The sequence below is a fragment of the Myiozetetes cayanensis genome, unplaced genomic scaffold, assembly GCF_022539395.1.
Source record: "Myiozetetes cayanensis isolate MyiCay16 unplaced genomic scaffold, myiCay2020 scf13, whole genome shotgun sequence".
NCBI lineage: Eukaryota > Metazoa > Chordata > Aves > Passeriformes > Tyrannidae > Myiozetetes > Myiozetetes cayanensis.
Genome location: NW_026086937.1, coordinates 3,132,167 through 3,149,521, shown reverse-complemented (window position 1 = coordinate 3,149,521; position 17,355 = coordinate 3,132,167). Strand labels below are relative to the sequence as shown.

The 17,355-nt window shown below is 40.3% G+C and overlaps 1 protein-coding gene across 1 annotated transcript in view; it reads right to left on the bottom strand.

The window, feature by feature from the left end:
- Positions 1–7,184: 7,184 nt before the first annotated feature.
- The window catches only part of IRS1 (insulin receptor substrate 1), a 44,459-nt gene continuing 34,288 nt past the window's right edge, over positions 7,185–17,355 (bottom strand). The window contains exon 2 of the mRNA XM_050308311.1: positions 7,185–8,260. The gene's annotated coding sequence lies outside the window, so the exon portion shown is untranslated. The remainder of the gene's footprint in view (positions 8,261–17,355) is intronic.

Here is a 17,355-nt window from a genome sequence, read left to right as displayed (position 1 = left end):
AAGGCTGACATCGACTCTGCACTCTCCAAACTGGCTCTAAAACAGGGGATCAACGAAACAATAATTACAATCTTGAATGTGTTTATTTGCTGTGTGCCTCAGGGTATTTGTTTATGGAAGCCTGTGCACAACACACTCCCACACCAACCTGTGTACAGTTCCCCTTATCAGACCAAAAAAACAGCAGGCAACCACGATTTCTTTCCCCTCACCAACAAAGATTCCTTCTGACATTGAACTTCCTTTAAGGAGACTCATTTTAAGCCCCACTATTTAAACAAAACACAGTACAAAACAACACACTAATATCTTATGGACTGCTTCATATGGTAAAGAATTCTCTCATTAATTCACCCCCCTCTCAGAAATTAATGCTTTTTTTCCTGTCTTAGGAAGTCAGAACACCTTATTGTGTTTGTGTATTTTAGTTCACTCTGCCATACATTAATTACCTTGACTAATTCTGGTAGTGACAAAGTTGAAGAAGTAATTTAAAATTATGATCACATGGAAGCATTGCATTTTCCTGCAGCAAAATCTGCACTCCTGCTTAGCTCTCCTGACCTTTCATTTCCTGTGGAGGAGCACAGGAGGTAAAACCTGTTTCTGAAGGCACAGCCTTAAGAGTTCTCACAATTTTGGGTTTGAATTATTTCCCTTCATAACAAATGAAAATGCACACAATGTGACACTTAAAAGAGACCACAGTACTGCAATGGCACCAAACAACTACACCAAAGGAGGAATTAGACTGGAACACTAAGGCTATTTAATCAAAGGAGGTCAATCTAAATTTATCTTTGTCAACCTTAGAAAACAACAGAGAAGAAACCAAGGAATGCAAATGCTAGGGATGAGATCTCTCATTCATTTGCTGGTTAAAGTTTGCTTTGAATAAATACGTGAAAAAAATGGAAAACAATACCCCCAAAATATGCAAAGATGACAAAGGGAGTCTTTAAGCACATTGGACTTGCAATTTGTTTCCTCCGAGTTTCACTTGTTTCCTTCTCATTATAGCTACTGAAATATTTTTAGGGAAAGATTATAATATAATGACAGTTATCTATGTGAATTGTAAGCCTTACATGGCTTAACTCCTCTTTTTAAGAACTGGCTTTAACTATACTCAGACCAAGCATGCACACCTCCTGTAACTTCCCAAAATAACTCCTGGCAATCACTGGAGCTGGAAGAGCTGCTGCCTGCTGGAAAGAGACACTTGCAATGTCTACACAAAGATCAAATATAAATTTATTAGAGAGCACCCATCCGATTGTTGCAATGCAATCAGTCATTGATTCCTCACTGACAAGCTCTGGAAAAGTTGTTTCTACTCTGCACGACCCCAAACCCAGTAAGCAGCAAAAAAACCCTTCAAGGAAACAAAGAAAAACCACCTCAAAAAGCCATTAAATTCTTACAGGTTTCATCACAGCTCTTCTTAAGAAAAAAAAATCAAATCTCATCTGTTCAGCATCAATTTATATTCCTGTTATATATGACAAACATCCTGCTTAAATAAACAAGGCTGTTAGGAAAACAGACTGACAAACCCACATCACAGCTATGACAACGTTATTTGCTTAGCAAGGATGTGTGAATGTTTCACAGCAATGGAAGTTTCATCAGGAAACAGTAATCATGTCCTAAATTGTGATTATTAAATAATGTTTTAAAAAAGAACCTCCTAACAAATGGTGACTTCACTTTTTATTTCAAGTGAAATCACACCACATATCTAGTCAGGAACAAAATTATTCAACCAGGTAAAACCCACCCAGTATTCTGTCAGGCCATTATTTCCAGTTGAAGATACCAGAGAAGACTGAGGCTTTTAAAACCAAAATAATTCTGCTATGTGGGAAAACAATCTCTTTCCACCTCCCCCACCAAAATTATGTTACAAATCCATGTATTCCAAGTAAAACTGAAGAGGCTGTGACGTCACAGGACGCACTGCCTACTGTGGCAATTTCAAGTTAAGGATTTCACACTTTTCCCTATTCTTGGGTCAGAATGAAACCTTCCAGCAACTGAGTTTTCTGAGTGAGCAAGATGGTATTAGAGAGAACAGAGGGAGCACTGAAGTGGACACCACAATCTGGAGAGATAAAAGGAGCTGAACAGAACTGCTGTTCTGCAACAACGCAGTTTATGTAGTTTCTCTACAAAAATTTCTATGCTGTCCAACACTACTGGAGTCAAGTACTTCTTATTTGTTATTTAATCCTCCCAACAATTCAATGAAGAAGGTAAAAATCAGCTTCATTTTTGCATACACAAAACTAAGGCGTAAATCACACTCAGGGATTTAATCACCTTCATACAATGCTTTGGAAGAGGCAAAACCAAACAGCTCACTCATGTCCCATTGTCAGCTCTGATTTTAAAAACAACAGAGCAGAAGTCTCTTGATCTTTCACATCCATGTGCCATGGTCAGACCCTTCTCCTTATCTTTCACCTCAGATGACAACCCTCTGGATCACCCACATGACTGGGAGACTGGTGATGAGCCAACAGATTACCAGGCCACTTCACACAGAGCCTAACATGGACAGCAGTGGCTGCTGAGGAGGGACAAGCACCCAGAGCCAGGGCACGGCCACTTGGGATGGGGGGACCAAGGGCAATCAGTCACTGACGCCACAGCAGGGTCTGAAGGCTGTTAGAAGACACCACTTTTTCTCCAAAGATAGTCATTTGGAGGACAAATAATGACTTTTTGGCCCTGCATGGGCTCAATCTGTGTTTTGGACTGAAATTCACCCTGTTTCCATCAGCCTTTTAAAACCAAAAGCCAACAACCTGTCCTTGATTTCAAAAGATACTGAGGCCTGAGGAAGAAACAAGGGTCGAGTTTGCTCACAGCTCCGTGGACTGCAGAATCAGGACGTGCCAGAAATTTGGGATTTGATGTTGCTCTCAAACTCCTGCCATAATCAGATTTTCAGACAACAGTTTAAAGGAAAATGAAATGCTGTTTCGAATTCACCAGCTGAAGGTGAAATAGTAAACTGGTAGTTAAAATTACCATTTCTTCTTTCAGTTAATCTTTAAAAAAAGTGGAAAAGCAGAGCAACCACCACTGTGATAAGAAAACCCAACAGGACAGTGGTTCCTCTCCACACTAACCTGAGGAGCAACCCCTGACATACCAGGAAGGTTCAGTCATGACAGCCAAACAGTGCCAGGTTGATTTTGAAATTAAGAAATAAAAGTATAAAAGCAAAGCATGGATTGTGACTGCCATATACAATATACTGCAATGCCACGAGCCTTTGGACAGGCAGATCACAACAGAGCTGTAGAGTCAGAACTTTTCTTCTTCAAAAATTACTGGTGAAAATATCAGAGACATCTGGTAGTTTTCAATTTTTTATCAATTCTGTATTGGCATTGCTGCTTTAATGGTTTGTCCTTGCAACATTCTATCTTCTACAAACACAAGTAGGTGAGTTCTCCAGTCAGGTCTTTTCCCTCTAAATAACCAGCACTTCAATGTCTACAGACAGGAGCAGGGCCCATGAGTGGCTGAGAAAGCAGAACCATTTTATCAAGCCATGACTATCACACCTAACTCCACTTCCTCTTGTTCTGATTCAATACAGTTCATCTGCCTAGAGATAACTTGATTTCTCTGAGATGTATTCAACTTAGTCAACCTACAGCAGGCACACTGGTTTTATTTCATCCTCTTGCTGTCCATCTCCAAGTACAACTGTCAAGTATCCTAATACAGCAGAAATGGGACTTTTGGGAATCCTTGAAGAGCCAGAGAGATCCTCCAAGCAGAGCCCTTCCACAGGTTGTGCAGTGCTAGAGGGACTTCCTAGCAGTTATCTTCCTGGCCCTTGGGTAACGTAAAGTGCCAATTTTCAAACCATCTACCAACTGAGATCAGGAGTCCAGAACGGCACAGAACCTTTTACAGAAAAAAAACAAGCTCTGCAGGGCACAAAGTGCTTGAGTTCTCCCTCCATCCTTCCCTCCAAGAGGCCTTGTGCCCAGTTCTACTGTCTCATAGCAGACATGCAGTTCTTGGGTTGTTCTGTAACATCTGAGCCCGCCCACTGCAGGCACACATGAGTATTTGGTTATCCCATTACTGCTATTCCAAATCCAGCACCCAAACATCCAAGCTGGAAGTATTTACATGCTGAAGTTAGAATAACTCCTGCTTTCCCAAGTAGTCCTTGATTACCCTCCACCTTTTCCTCTTATGTATCAGTGTTCTTTCAGGACATCTGCAAATCACAGATGCCTCGTGTCATCTTTTTGGAGAACAGCATCACATAAAGGTACAAAACCAAAAAAACTTCTCTACAAACTAAAAGTCCTGACACTTTTTTCCACCTCCACTCTTTTCCAGTCTCCATATGGGCATCTGGTAAGTTCACAAACAACTTACTTGTGGTGTCTTTAAAGTCACAACTCAATGGAAACACTAACAGGCAGATAAAAACAAGGTGAGCTGGAGAAGGGTGTATAGCACCATTTACACCAGTGAGCCAGTCTCAAGGTTTGCAGGCTGAAATAAACAAATGCCAACAAACAAAAAACCATCAAAAAAAAACAAACAAAAAAACCAAAACAACACCCCACAAAACAAAACAAACAACAAAAAACCCCAAACAAAACCAAAAACGAACCTACCAAAAAGTCACCTGCACCCAAAGATGGGTTGGAGGTCTGGAGGTCACACAGGAGATGGGCAAATATTTTTCCTAACTTCATTATTATCAATATTGTTCCTTTAACCTAAGCTAGCTTAGGTGAATTAAGTTGCAGAACAAGGGCTCAAACATCTGCCCAGATTGGTTCAATTAGCAGCATGAAATGACTTAGGCTGCTACTCAGTGCTAGACCCAGCTAATCATTCCAAAAACAAGGGTGAAGGCTGCTCATCCTGCTGCATCTAAGTAAATAAAAGTTAATAGTAAAGACTAGAAGGACAAAGATTTATTTAGAGTTCCACAACACACACATCAACTCAGAATCAAACTGAACTTGAACACAGCAATCCTTGCAAAACCCCAAGTGTGTAAATGTTCCTTGTTCTCCTAGAGATGGCTTCAAATGGTTTCTCCAACCCCATTCATTTTCAAGCAATAGCACTAATAAATGCATTCACTACAAAGTTATTGAAAACTGAAGCTATCCCAGTAACAGAGCCAGAAAGGAACTCAAATAATAACCAGAAACTCCCACTTGAAAAATAAAAAAAATAAAAATAAAAATGAAAATTTTAAAAAATAAATAAATAAATAATAAAATAAATAAAAATAAATAAAGGCAAAATAAACTCCTGAGCATCTGAGTTTTCAAACTTACAGAAATGACAATCTGTTCTGTGGCAGACAGCACAAAAGAATTCATAAAAGGATAATACAGCATAGTACTGCATTTTTGAGGCACTTATGCTTTCATTTAAAACAGTTTGGTTCATAACGGTCTGTTTATTAAAGTTTTTAACTTATAAGAATAAAAATCTATGCAACAATCAAGAGTTTCAGGTTTGGTTACGAATGCATTTTGCTTCAAAAACCTTTCCAAAACATCTGCTGAACAGGCATGTTTAACTTTACTTAGGAAAAATAGCGATTAACACAAACATCTTTAACAAGCTGCTTTCTCTGGCTGTGTTACTATCAAACATGAATGGAAACCCACCACATCAGCACTGCCTCCACCCCCCACCATTCCCTTCCCTAATGACCACTGGGAATGCATGCCATTTTTTAAAATTCCTGTTTTATGACCAAAATTTGCTCATAGATGTATCACTGTGAAAAACTCCTACCAGGATTAAACACTGCCTTTTAAAACTCAACAGGAGCTTCCAGCACCTTCCAAGTTGTGATTTCAGTAATAGCCAGAGCCTGCAAATTACCTGGAACAATGCAAAGCACAACTGACATTAAATAATTTTCTATCCAAGGCACTTTTAACATTAACAGAGGCTAATATTTAGCAACACAGTGAACATTTAATTTAAAGCTGGAGAAGACTGTGGGCAAAGAGGTTGGAGATGAGTTGTTTTTATGTTTTTACTTCAGGCAAGCTGTCATTGCAACTAAACCCCACTTAAAAAAAAAAAAAAAAAGAAAAAAAGAACCAAAAGAACAAAAAAGGAAGGTTCAAGATAAAATGGGTAAATTAGAAATTGCAGCATTTGGGCAGGTGCAGGTCCCTCTCAGGCTGCAGCCTCCTCATGCAGCAACATCCTCACGCTGCCAGCACCACCCCTGCTGCAGCTGCTCCCAGTGATCTGCAATGATTTCAGCATTCTTAAGCTGCAAGTCCTTTCTTAAGTGAATATTCTGACTTGACAGGGTCGAAGTGGTTTTCTATGTGCAGTAACAGCAGCAGATCCAGGGGGATGCTCTGCCTCCAGCCAAAGGAGAGGTGAAAAGCAGCTGTGCAGTGGCCCCTCGGCCTGTACTGCAGCCAGAAGGGGACTCTGCATTAACCACAGCCTAACCCCAGCCATCAGAAACATCTCAGGGGGAAGAAACTCCTTCTTTGAGGGTCTGACAGCCTTCCTGCAGGGAGAGCTGGTGCTGTGAGTGCCTGCCTGTTCCTGATAACAAGAATTCTGTTGAATGTGCACTGGTCCATGGAGCTGCTTCGCAGAAGCAGGAGGGACCAACGGGGACCTGACACGGCTTCAAGTTCAATTATCACTTCAACAACATTTTACTCGAAAATCCATGATCTCAGTGCTTTTCCAGCCCCCGAAAGAATTAAGACTCTGCAAGTGCTATGTACAAAAGAACTTCTATCTGCATAGAACCAGAGGGGAGCAAAGGGGAGTCACAGAAGAATTCTTCCTCGTCCTTCCTCTTGCACTGATTTCCAGACAACCAGCTGAGCCACTCTTTAAATGTTTCGCTGAAGTCTTGCTGTGGCTTCCAAGCGATTTCATGTGCTGTGAGCTCTTCCACCAACTTCAGTGGAAGCAGGGCTGTATCCTGAAGATCCTCCAGGGAACTGAAACAAGGGCTTTAGTGGAATAGTGCAAGGAAGCACACTCCCTGCTACACCTAATTACACTTGACTTCATTCTTAAGCTATGGAAGGTCCACAGATGTTCTCACGGACACACAGAAACCTGGAGGGACAATTTGAGTTCAGACAGCTCACCGAGAAAACAAAGAAAAAAACCCAAAAACTACTACAGCAGATAAAACAGTATCTAGTTTATTACATATAGAAAGAGATTTCCAGAATTTACAAACACCCACGTTTTCATTCCAGGGAAAGAGTCAATTTGAAAAGTTCACCCTTTTTCGTTTTCATTTTGTTTTGTGGTTTTCTGTTGGTTGGTTTTTTTTTTCGTTTTTCATCTTTACAATATATACAATGGAAGACTTTGATTTCTTTTTTCTGATTTTTTTGTCGGTTCCTGTGCAATTGATGAATTCAAGTTGACACTTGTAAATACCATGTACAGTAATGTTTGTCTTCATCGTAGTTAATACAGACTATTATCTTACAAGGAGTACAAAATTATTTTTCTTTTGGAAAGATTTCAACTCAACATCAGGGTTATCTTACAACTGATAGTATCAGTAAATATGACTGTACAATCAAGGCCCAGGGACCAATGACTCATATTATATTATTTTCTGAATTACAATCTTAAAACAAGAATAGTACCCTACTCTATTCTTAGAAGCCTTGTTTTAAGCAGGTTTCCCACTCTGTTTACAACAGAATATAGTATACCTCAGTTCCACATCAAAAAAAGATGTGCTGTAGGAAAAGTTACATTTTAATTAAAAAAAGTACATGTATAAATCAAAACCTATGTTAAATATTTAATACTCTTCAACCGACATTTAAGTTCTGTATGCAATAATTTACAATGATGATTTGTCGTACAGGTTTTCAGCAGCAAATGAAGTTGTGTAAATGTGCTAGTAAAATACCCATTCTCACCATGACACAGTGGTGGGCACATCAGTTCATGTGGCCAGCTAAGTCCTTTATGGTGGAGGATGAATAAGAGAGACTCGTTGTCCAGGTGTCACAGTGCTTCTGCTTGGCACAACACGGGATGTGCAGCTCAGTCAAACAACTCCTGAGGATTGTGTAAAGTAAACAAACTGAACTGGATGCATCGTACCCATTTACAGAGGAAGAGGAGGAGGAGGAGGAGGTGAGGTCCTAGTTGTGATAGCATGAAACATTTATAGTCTTGATACCCATGAGTTTAAAAAGGAGGATTTGCTGAGGTTGTGTAGGTCATCGTTCTGAAATTGAAAGAGAAAGAAAATCAGCATTGTGGGGATTTTAAGAGCTTTTTTGCAATTATTTCCCTCCCCATACTTCCTTTTTTTTTTCTTTCAAAGAGTTATCATCTAAACTGGAATTGTTAGTACCTTGAAAAATTATGGCATACATACAGTTGAACTGCACTCAAGCACGTGAATCCCAAAAGCATTTAAAACAGATGTTGGCAATAAAATTCAAAGCAGTCAGAAACACATTTAAAACTTGCAAGAGATTCACCTAAGCAGAAACAATTTAAGTGTCCATACTGATTAACTCTGACAAGCCCCTGTGACAAGAGAAAGAAAAGCTCCAAACACCAGCCTGCTGTTGGCGTTTTTAGCGGCTGCAGGGAAGGTTTGTTAGATGTCAGGCCCTACAAGAGGGCTTCCCGGCCACCTGCAAACACCACAGCTTGCACGAGAAGGATGACCAAGGAATGGAGTGTCACCACTCCCTGTTGACACACGAGCTGTAAAAAAAAATTGTATCCAGAAAACCCTGCTGAAGTCCATAAATCTACCTACATTCTGCTTCCAGACCCGCTGGGGACTGAACACCAGTGAAATGAATATCATTTTTGTTCTAACTGGGGTTAGAGGACTACCACCATTTACATTTCGGGAGTTTCGCCTCCGATCTGATGAAGCAAGACTTAGATTTCTACATAAAAGTGTGTCTATTTCTATATTTGATATTAACTGTGCTCCTGAAAGGATGGTAAACACTGCATTTTCCTCAGTACAAATAAAGGCTTCCCATAGACACGCTGAAGTAAAAAAAACTGAAAAGACCTCCTGTCCTATATTCTCTAATTGCACAAGAAACAGAATTTACTTTGTGTGGTCCTTCAAGTGAAAGGAAAGCCTATCCCTGCAAATGATGTGTGGTATGCTGTGAAAACTCCCTGGAGAATTATCTCACAGATCTCTTATTTACTTTCAACTTTCTTCTGCACTCACATTGCGATCTACTGGAATGTTCCTACCCAAATATCTCTATACGGCTTCACATGGCTTTACAGCTTTCAACTATGATTGACCTAAAATTAGCCAGTAACGCCATACTTTATTAATAAAGACAAGCAACAAAGGAAAAACGGCTCCATTTAAACGGAGGAGCGGGATTTACGTGCTGAATATCCGAGGTGGGTGTTCCACACCCAGCTCCCATCCAGCAGAGCCAGCAGGGCCCCCACAGTCTGACCTGCCTTTCCACAGGGCAAGTGGAAGGAGGGAGGGCAAGGAACAGCTTTTCTACGTCGCTAGACTTCATTCTAAGAGATTTTTAGTACATAAATAATACATAATTTGCAGTATCAGGGCCAAGTGCTACACCTCTTCACTAGAATTCAGGTCATCTAAACTCAAATACATAATGTTTTGAACAAAAGGCCTGTCCTGTCCTATCCAATTCCCCACCAGTTCCACCAATATGCCCAAGAAGCTGTCACAACTGCTACTATCGGGCATTCCTTCTTGGATTCCAAAGTCAGAAGAGCAAAGGAAAAAGAGAATAACAAGTCTATTGGAAAACCTAAACACTTCCTAGAGGAATTCACTAAGAAAATAATACTGAAGGAACCCCCAGTTACAGAAACCCAAGCACTCATATATTAAAGTCCTGCACATGCGTAAAAAGAGTGAAAAAAACCTGATTGCAATTATTTGTTTTCACACCCAATTATTCTGACCAATCTTTTTCCACAAAACACAAATTATGTACCTGAGAAGGACAACCCTTGCTGCTATTACAGTCCAGCAGTGCCTGTTCTGCCTGCAGGAACAAAGGTGTGTAGAAAACAGCCATTCCAAGAGCAGGAGTGCTCCTCCAAGGTCACTGGAAATACACTCAGCCCCTAAGGTTGAGTACATCCAGGGAATACTTATCTGCACCTAATGCATAGCCAAAAGCTGGACTTAAAACAGAGTATTTCTTAAATTTTCTGACAAAACAATCTGAATCTCCTCTCTCCCCAGTGAACTGTTACAGTGCGTTTTGAGGCGGAAGAACCTTATTTGGAAATGAAGCAATGGGTTGGATACCTCCAGCCATCAGCATTTCCTTAACAACACACAAAACAGTGCAGAAGACAAGTGTTGTAATAGAGAGTGCGAGGACAGCAGCGAGCTGAGGTAAGGATCATTAAAACTACTGACATCACTGCTGGCAACCAGAGAAAAGGGGAAAACCTGTGTTTAATCTATTTCCTATTCACCACAAGTTTCAGCTGGAATCCCCAATAATGTACCTCGTGGTTGACTTTATGGAAAAAATTAGCAATGCAAGAAAAATGTACTGAAACAAACAAGCATCTCTAAAAGTTACTACAAGGCACCTTTGACAAGCAGTCTCTGCTCAACATCTGTTCCAACACACGTGCAGATAACACTGACGCACGTTCCAGCTGGCAAAGCTTCCTTCTCAAATCTCTCAGTCCAGGATGGATACAGCACAGCTAGCTGCAGTTCCTATTACAGCTGACATCCCATTCTTAAATCCAGTAACTAAAAATAAGTTGGTATTTCATTTTATTTCCATTATTGGGGAGCTGGAGAAGAGAACTTAAAATCTGAACTAAGAGCAGAGTGTCTAGACAATTTAATACATCTTTCCTGAAGTTAACAGAATTTTCATGCATAATAGATGTGTTGTTAAAATACACTTAGAGTGTAATCCTTACTCCTTTCTTACAATCCATTCTCTTTGAAAGTAATCAAGAAGAAACCACAAAAGTGAAAACTCAAGCAATGTTCAAGCAAGAGACTGTCCAGTAGCCAATTAAACTTCCTTTTGCGATTAAGAGGCAATTATGTGTCTTGTCCCTAAAACACCAAGAGAAATGCCCTTCCAAGGAGTCATTTAATTCCAAAACAAGTCAAATAGCATGAAGTTGCTGTTGGAGTTCCATGATAGTTTCAGCAAATAAATGCAACTGCTTTGTCACTGATTAACACAGCAGGGCAAAACGTGGCTCCCAAACATCAGACTGGCACTGGGACACCTTCCCACTGTCAGCTGGCATCTGTTTAGGAAACAACTCTACAGGTGACAGAGCCAGGTCAATGAAAAGATTATTACTGACCAAAGAAAATGTAATTTTTTCCAAATCTACCAAAGGAGGATCATTTTGTAACTCTGCCATCAACCCTGCCAATCCAAACGTGTTGTCCAGAACTGTCCAGAACTATCTCACCAGCACCTCACTTGAAGCCAAAGGACTGGCTGAAGACTCCCTGTCATAGTTATAGATACAGGAACTATCTCCTTCGGATAAATTAAAAACACCAACCGAAATTTAAGCTAGCTCAAATAACTCCTTTTCAAAGAGATGCAAATAAGCTGTTTCCCCACTCAGAGGGCCGCTGAAAGAGCAGAGGAATGCAGGAGGGAACAATGCCTGCTCCAGTGTGTTAATTGCAGCCTGGATCGAACAAAAGCAATTCCAAATAGAACCAAACAAAGTAATTACCGCATTGCTATTTAACTTGACGGGCTGTAATCTGCATTTAATAGAGCAGCTTTCCTTCCTTGTACCCCTAAATGCCTATTTCAGCCTTCCTGCGAGTGTCCTAAGTGGGGAATTACTGACGATTTGGTTTCACCAAGTCCTTTCCTATCAGGCAGGGGAACTGAATTTGGTGTTTCCACCCCGTTTTTTTCTTCATGTAGGTAATCTTTCACTGCTGTAGAACCTAAGGAAAAGTACAGATGATGCAGATGATGTCTTTCCACTATTGGTTCAGACAAAATTTATGTATATATAGGAAAAAAAAAAAAAAAAGCCTTTCTCACCACAGCAGATTTTCCTCTTTTCCCCAGAAAAAAAAGACGGTGAGAAAAGAAAACAACTCTGAGACTTTAAAAAAAAATCAGATGAGCAGAACCAGGTTTTCACATTTAAGAACCCATTTCCTGGGTTGTAAGTAAGTACAGTGGGAAAGCACCAACTAAACCACACGCATTCTTTGGATGAGCTTCTGCCCCAGCAAAGAATTCCTATGTTTGATTTCAACTTCACCAGCATGTCAGCCTGATTTAAACTCATTCATGAGAAAAACTAAACCCATCACTGAGGTCAGCAAGAAAGGCTGCTGGCACAGATAGGAAGCCAAGGACTGCCAGCCCCAAGCACCTGGCATGGGAGAGGGAAGATGCTGGAGGATGGATCTTCCCGGTTCCACCAAAATTTGACCCAAATACTAAAATTTCTAATTAAATATTTCTTTTCAATTTTGGGAAAGAAAAAAAAAGTTAATGAGTTTTTGAAGACTAAAAGAAAAAAAAGATACGACTATGACTAGAAAAAAAGCGCTTAAATTCAATAGTGTGTTTTGTAAAGAAATTCTACAACTTCTCTTGCAGTGATACAGCTAAACAAGCGATAAAACATGAACAACTGTTCAACAGTTGCAAAAGGTACAGAAATCTGAGAGCCTGGAGATTTTTATTAATATTAATAAGAGGAATCCAGAAACAACTTCATCATGTAAGTTGTTTTTCAAAAGAACTTTCCTCTTAGAACTTTTTTTCACAATTACTTTTATGGCAGCTTGGAATTCACTAAAACCCTCCCATGCTGGGAATCACTACAGGGGTTCTGCCTATAGGGAAGCAGATGACCTGGGTGCCTTAAATGCACTCACACCCTCCCAGCCTGTTAGCATTTTAAACAAACACAACCAAATTTGACCAAACTTGTGTGCACTGAAGCTTTGCTCGTATTATATCAACTAAATTACCTCAGCAGCGGAGCTCAGCAACACCTAACAGTGCAGCTACCATACAATCAGAATAATCTCAGCTGCTGCATATTCATTTTCATTATTCTTCTGTGAATCTGTATTTCACATGCCTTTCTGGCACTGTGGTCTGGTTCCCCCCCCCATTCCAAAGCCAAACCTTGCCACTTTGTCCTGTGCTTTTCTGACCCGACTTTACAATGCTCGTTTTCTGCCAGGTTTACTTTTCTCTGACAACACGTTAAAAAACCCTACAGAAATAGCCTCAACTGCCTTGGAACTGTTCTCATGGTACATGCTAAACTGTGAGAGTCACAACTGTGAGCGAGGAAGGATTCACACCGCTCAGCTTTGCTGGAGCCATTTTCCTCCCAGTGGACAAATAAGGGGAAAACGTAGAACAGGCAGAAGAAAAATGGCATTTAAAAGGAAGGGATACAGAAGCCCCGCAGGGGGATAACCTGGCCAGCTGACCTTCACTTTGAAATTTTGCCAGTGCAAATTAAGTAGCTAGTCTGCAGCGTGTCTGGCAGCAGCGTGGGAAGGAAGTTATGCAGTGATTTTGGATGAAACACTTCCTCAATTCACAACAACAGCGCATTAAATAGCAAAAAAGGTTAATAAGGAGGTACTAGAAAACACATTGTGGAAAACATGCCAAGAAAACAGAGGGAGGAGAGCATAAGAACAAACAAAATATCACAAAGTTGACCAAACTGTACCAAGAAGTTTCAAAAGCCAAGGTAAAAGCAAAGCATGCATTATTTTGACACTGCTACACCCTTAATACAAAAACTACCGTACAGCATAAATAACATTTGAAAACAAATTAAAGACTGTGCTTTAATGAAGTGAAAGGAGAAGGCCTTTGGTAAAAGACCAAAAAACAACAGCAAAGTTTGTTACACCTTGAAGTTGGACCAGAAAACAACAGTTTAACCATAGATTTAGCTTTTCACCAGAATATCACCATCAGTGTGATATCAAATGAACTATATTAACAACTTTGACCCATTGATTTCTGCTTTGTAGGTCAAGGTAACAAATCTTACAAGACCCACATCTGACATAATTTGTTTCAGTTAGAATGTATCTTCATGTACATCCACATAAATTCACAATTTATTCCTCGTTTCTAGCAACTTGCACTCATCTGACCTGACCTTTTTACCTTCTATCTGTGCCATAAATTCTCTAGGAGTCGTCACATGGCATTTTCCTCTTCCCAGCACTTCAAACCCGATGTTTGACTCCTTTGGCACGAAAGCTGACAACTGAAATCCAAAGCATCAGCCATCCCCCAAAAGCTGCCAACAGTGAAGTGCTGTGGTTGGGATACACAATCCAGGGGCAGGTGGGCAAGCAGAAGAACCGGATGCAGAAAGACCCAAAATCTAATTCTGCTCTTGGTTTGGTTTGACATGGAGTTCTACTCGAGTTCCTTTGCCTTGTTCTCACGGAAAGCAGATAAAAACATCCACCCCATCTATCGTCCACATGAAATTTTCTTGCGAGGAGGGGGAAGAAGTCGCGATGTCTCAAACGTGCACAGTCACTACAGCACCCGGAGAATTATTTTTCTGCCTTAATCTTCCCCCAGTGCTTCGCCTGTGAGCTGTGAACTGCTACCTGACAGCAGAGTTCAGACTGTGCCAGGGGCCAGACAGCAGGATGAGAAGTGTCTTGACAGTGCCCACATGACAACAGACACAGGGCAGCATCTGGACAAGGTGCTATAAATAAAACATCGGGCCAGCCAGACACTGCCGGGAATAAAAAGAACCGGAAAAATGCTTCATTCGGATCACTGCCTACAAACTGAAGGATGTGTTACATGTGGGAAATACAAGTTTCTTGCTACATGGCCTTAAAACTGTGAGAATGCATGTGCATGAAGGTCAGGGCAAAAGCATCAGTGCTTACAGAAATAAGTAACATTTGAGTGTGACTGTACATATGGCCAAGCATTATTCCACATCAGAACAGATTTAAAGAATTAAGTGAACTCAACATGCAAATACAGGATTTTTAGCTGCAAAAATAAAAGGACAACAAAATTCCAACATCTGAAAACAAGCCTTTACTGGTAAAGCAAGTACCCTTCTCCTCCCACTGAATTAGCAATCCACACACCCTGGACTGCAGTGGGATTAACCTCAATAATAATGCTGAGCACTTTAATGAGCTCTGAGGTAGTTCATGGCTAAACTATTCACTGCACCATTTAAACACCGAAAAACTTGCTTGTATATATAGATTAGGTTTTCAAAACAACCGTCATCCAATTTATTTCCAGAAACCATAGTAACAAGGAAATAGTAAATACAGGGAGATAAAGGCCACAAAGGAAATACAATTCTCATTACCAACAATGGAGCTGTCTCGAGTCTGAAGTACAGGGGTAGAGGAAGCAGCACCTGGCAGGCACTTGGGGAAGGGGGGGGACCTTATTTGGATACAGCTGTGGATTAAATCCAAATTATAAAGACCAATCAGACAAACCAAGTCTTTTACTGTCGTTTCTTCAGATTTTCACTTGGTGAAATCCTAAAAGCCTGAATGATTGCCAATGTTATATTTTAAAGTCACTAACAGCCTAAATGGACTAACCTTCAATTGCTCAATTGCCATGATTTAAATGGGAAAGTAATCAACAGTCATGTTAGTTATTTAAATTGAATCCCAATCTAGCACTATGAAGCTGTGAAATCACACAAGTGAAAGTCAAATCTGGTAAAAGTTTCTCTCATCTCAGAATTTTCAGTCAGATATTTTAATTAATAATCCTTTAACTCATAAAAAAAATGCCACATGGAATTCTTTCTATGTAATCAAAGTTGTTCACAACAGTATCAGTAAGAATCTCACTAAATGATAAGACAGTGTATTATTGTAACACATAAATCTTCCATCAGCTGTCAAATCCAGTATTAAGGATAACCCTTTAGAAGCTATTAGTGTAAGTCAATTGAAAATTAAAAGCATATAGTAATAGAGATTAAAGGCTTAGCACACACACACTGAAGGATCTGTACATGATATCACATCTCATTAAGATGTGTTGGTTAATCAATGACTGAAAACATCCATTAAACATTAACCTTGACAAAATATATAAAAATTCAGCCTTATCACGCTGTATCACTGCACCATATAATCTCATAAAATGGGATGTTCTCTGTTCTCATAAGGCACCACACAAACTTGTACCACTGGCCACCAAGTCTTCCAAGGATCTGTCACTAACCCGGCCTGCTGATTGTCTCAGTGACCACAAAAGTAACTGATGATGCACTCAAACCTCTCCCCAAAGGGAGGAGCAGAGCAGGGTGCTCAGTACCCACACTCAGCCCCCCACACCCTCCTCCTCATCAGCCCCAGCAGTGCCAGTCAGACACTGCAGAGGGGGGAGAGGGCCAGTTAATGTGTGACACAAATCTATAGGAAGCAGAGCTTCATTAGTCCCAGTGCTCACAGATCAGCTGTTTGTACAAGCAGTTTTGCTTGGAGCAGAGCTTTGTCAGTATTATTGCTGTTATGTTATGCAAAGAATGTATTAAATTCTTAAATATTACATGAGATTTAATGGATTGTGTATCGCATGTGGGAGGTCAAACAAGGAGGGTAATGTTCCATTCAGCATTATAGATGGAACTTAAAAAAAAACAGAAGCCTGCATTATACTTCAAGGAGCAAGTGCAGATCAAACATGTGCCTGAGATGGAGGAAGGCAGCCTGAAAAGTGGAGGGAAATAATAAAATAAAGTTTGGAAACTCCCTGCAGCCCCAGTAGCAGGGACTGTGAATGTCCAGGCTGCAGTAAAGAACATTCTGAGAATGGCAGGGAGTATCCCAACTTCTACTTTCCACCTGTAACTTCATGACAGAACCAAAAATACTCTAATTTTAGGTCCAATTCTCTTAAATTCTATCAGGAGGTATAGTGGTTGTCACACATTCCTGTGACAGGAGTTTTTTATTTATCACAAGCATTGTACAAAAGGTAAGAGTGTAACACCACTGCCTCTCAGTATGTACAAATACAAAAAGGAGCTAAGTAGGCTATAGGAGCATGAAAAAAGTAGTTCAATTGCAGGACTGGAAAAAAACCCTTCCAAAACCAGGACAGCTCCCTGCCTCAAAAACAAAACCAAAAACACCCACTCCCCAAACTCCGTATTGTCGGACGAAATTCACGATTCCCATTTCAGATTCTGAGGACTGTTAGAAATGAGAGTTATTACGGAAGGAGAAGGGAAAACCAAAGAGCAGGTATTTTCTATAGAGAAATGCATCCTCTATTGGCAATGACTGTTTTTTTCTATCATGTTTTC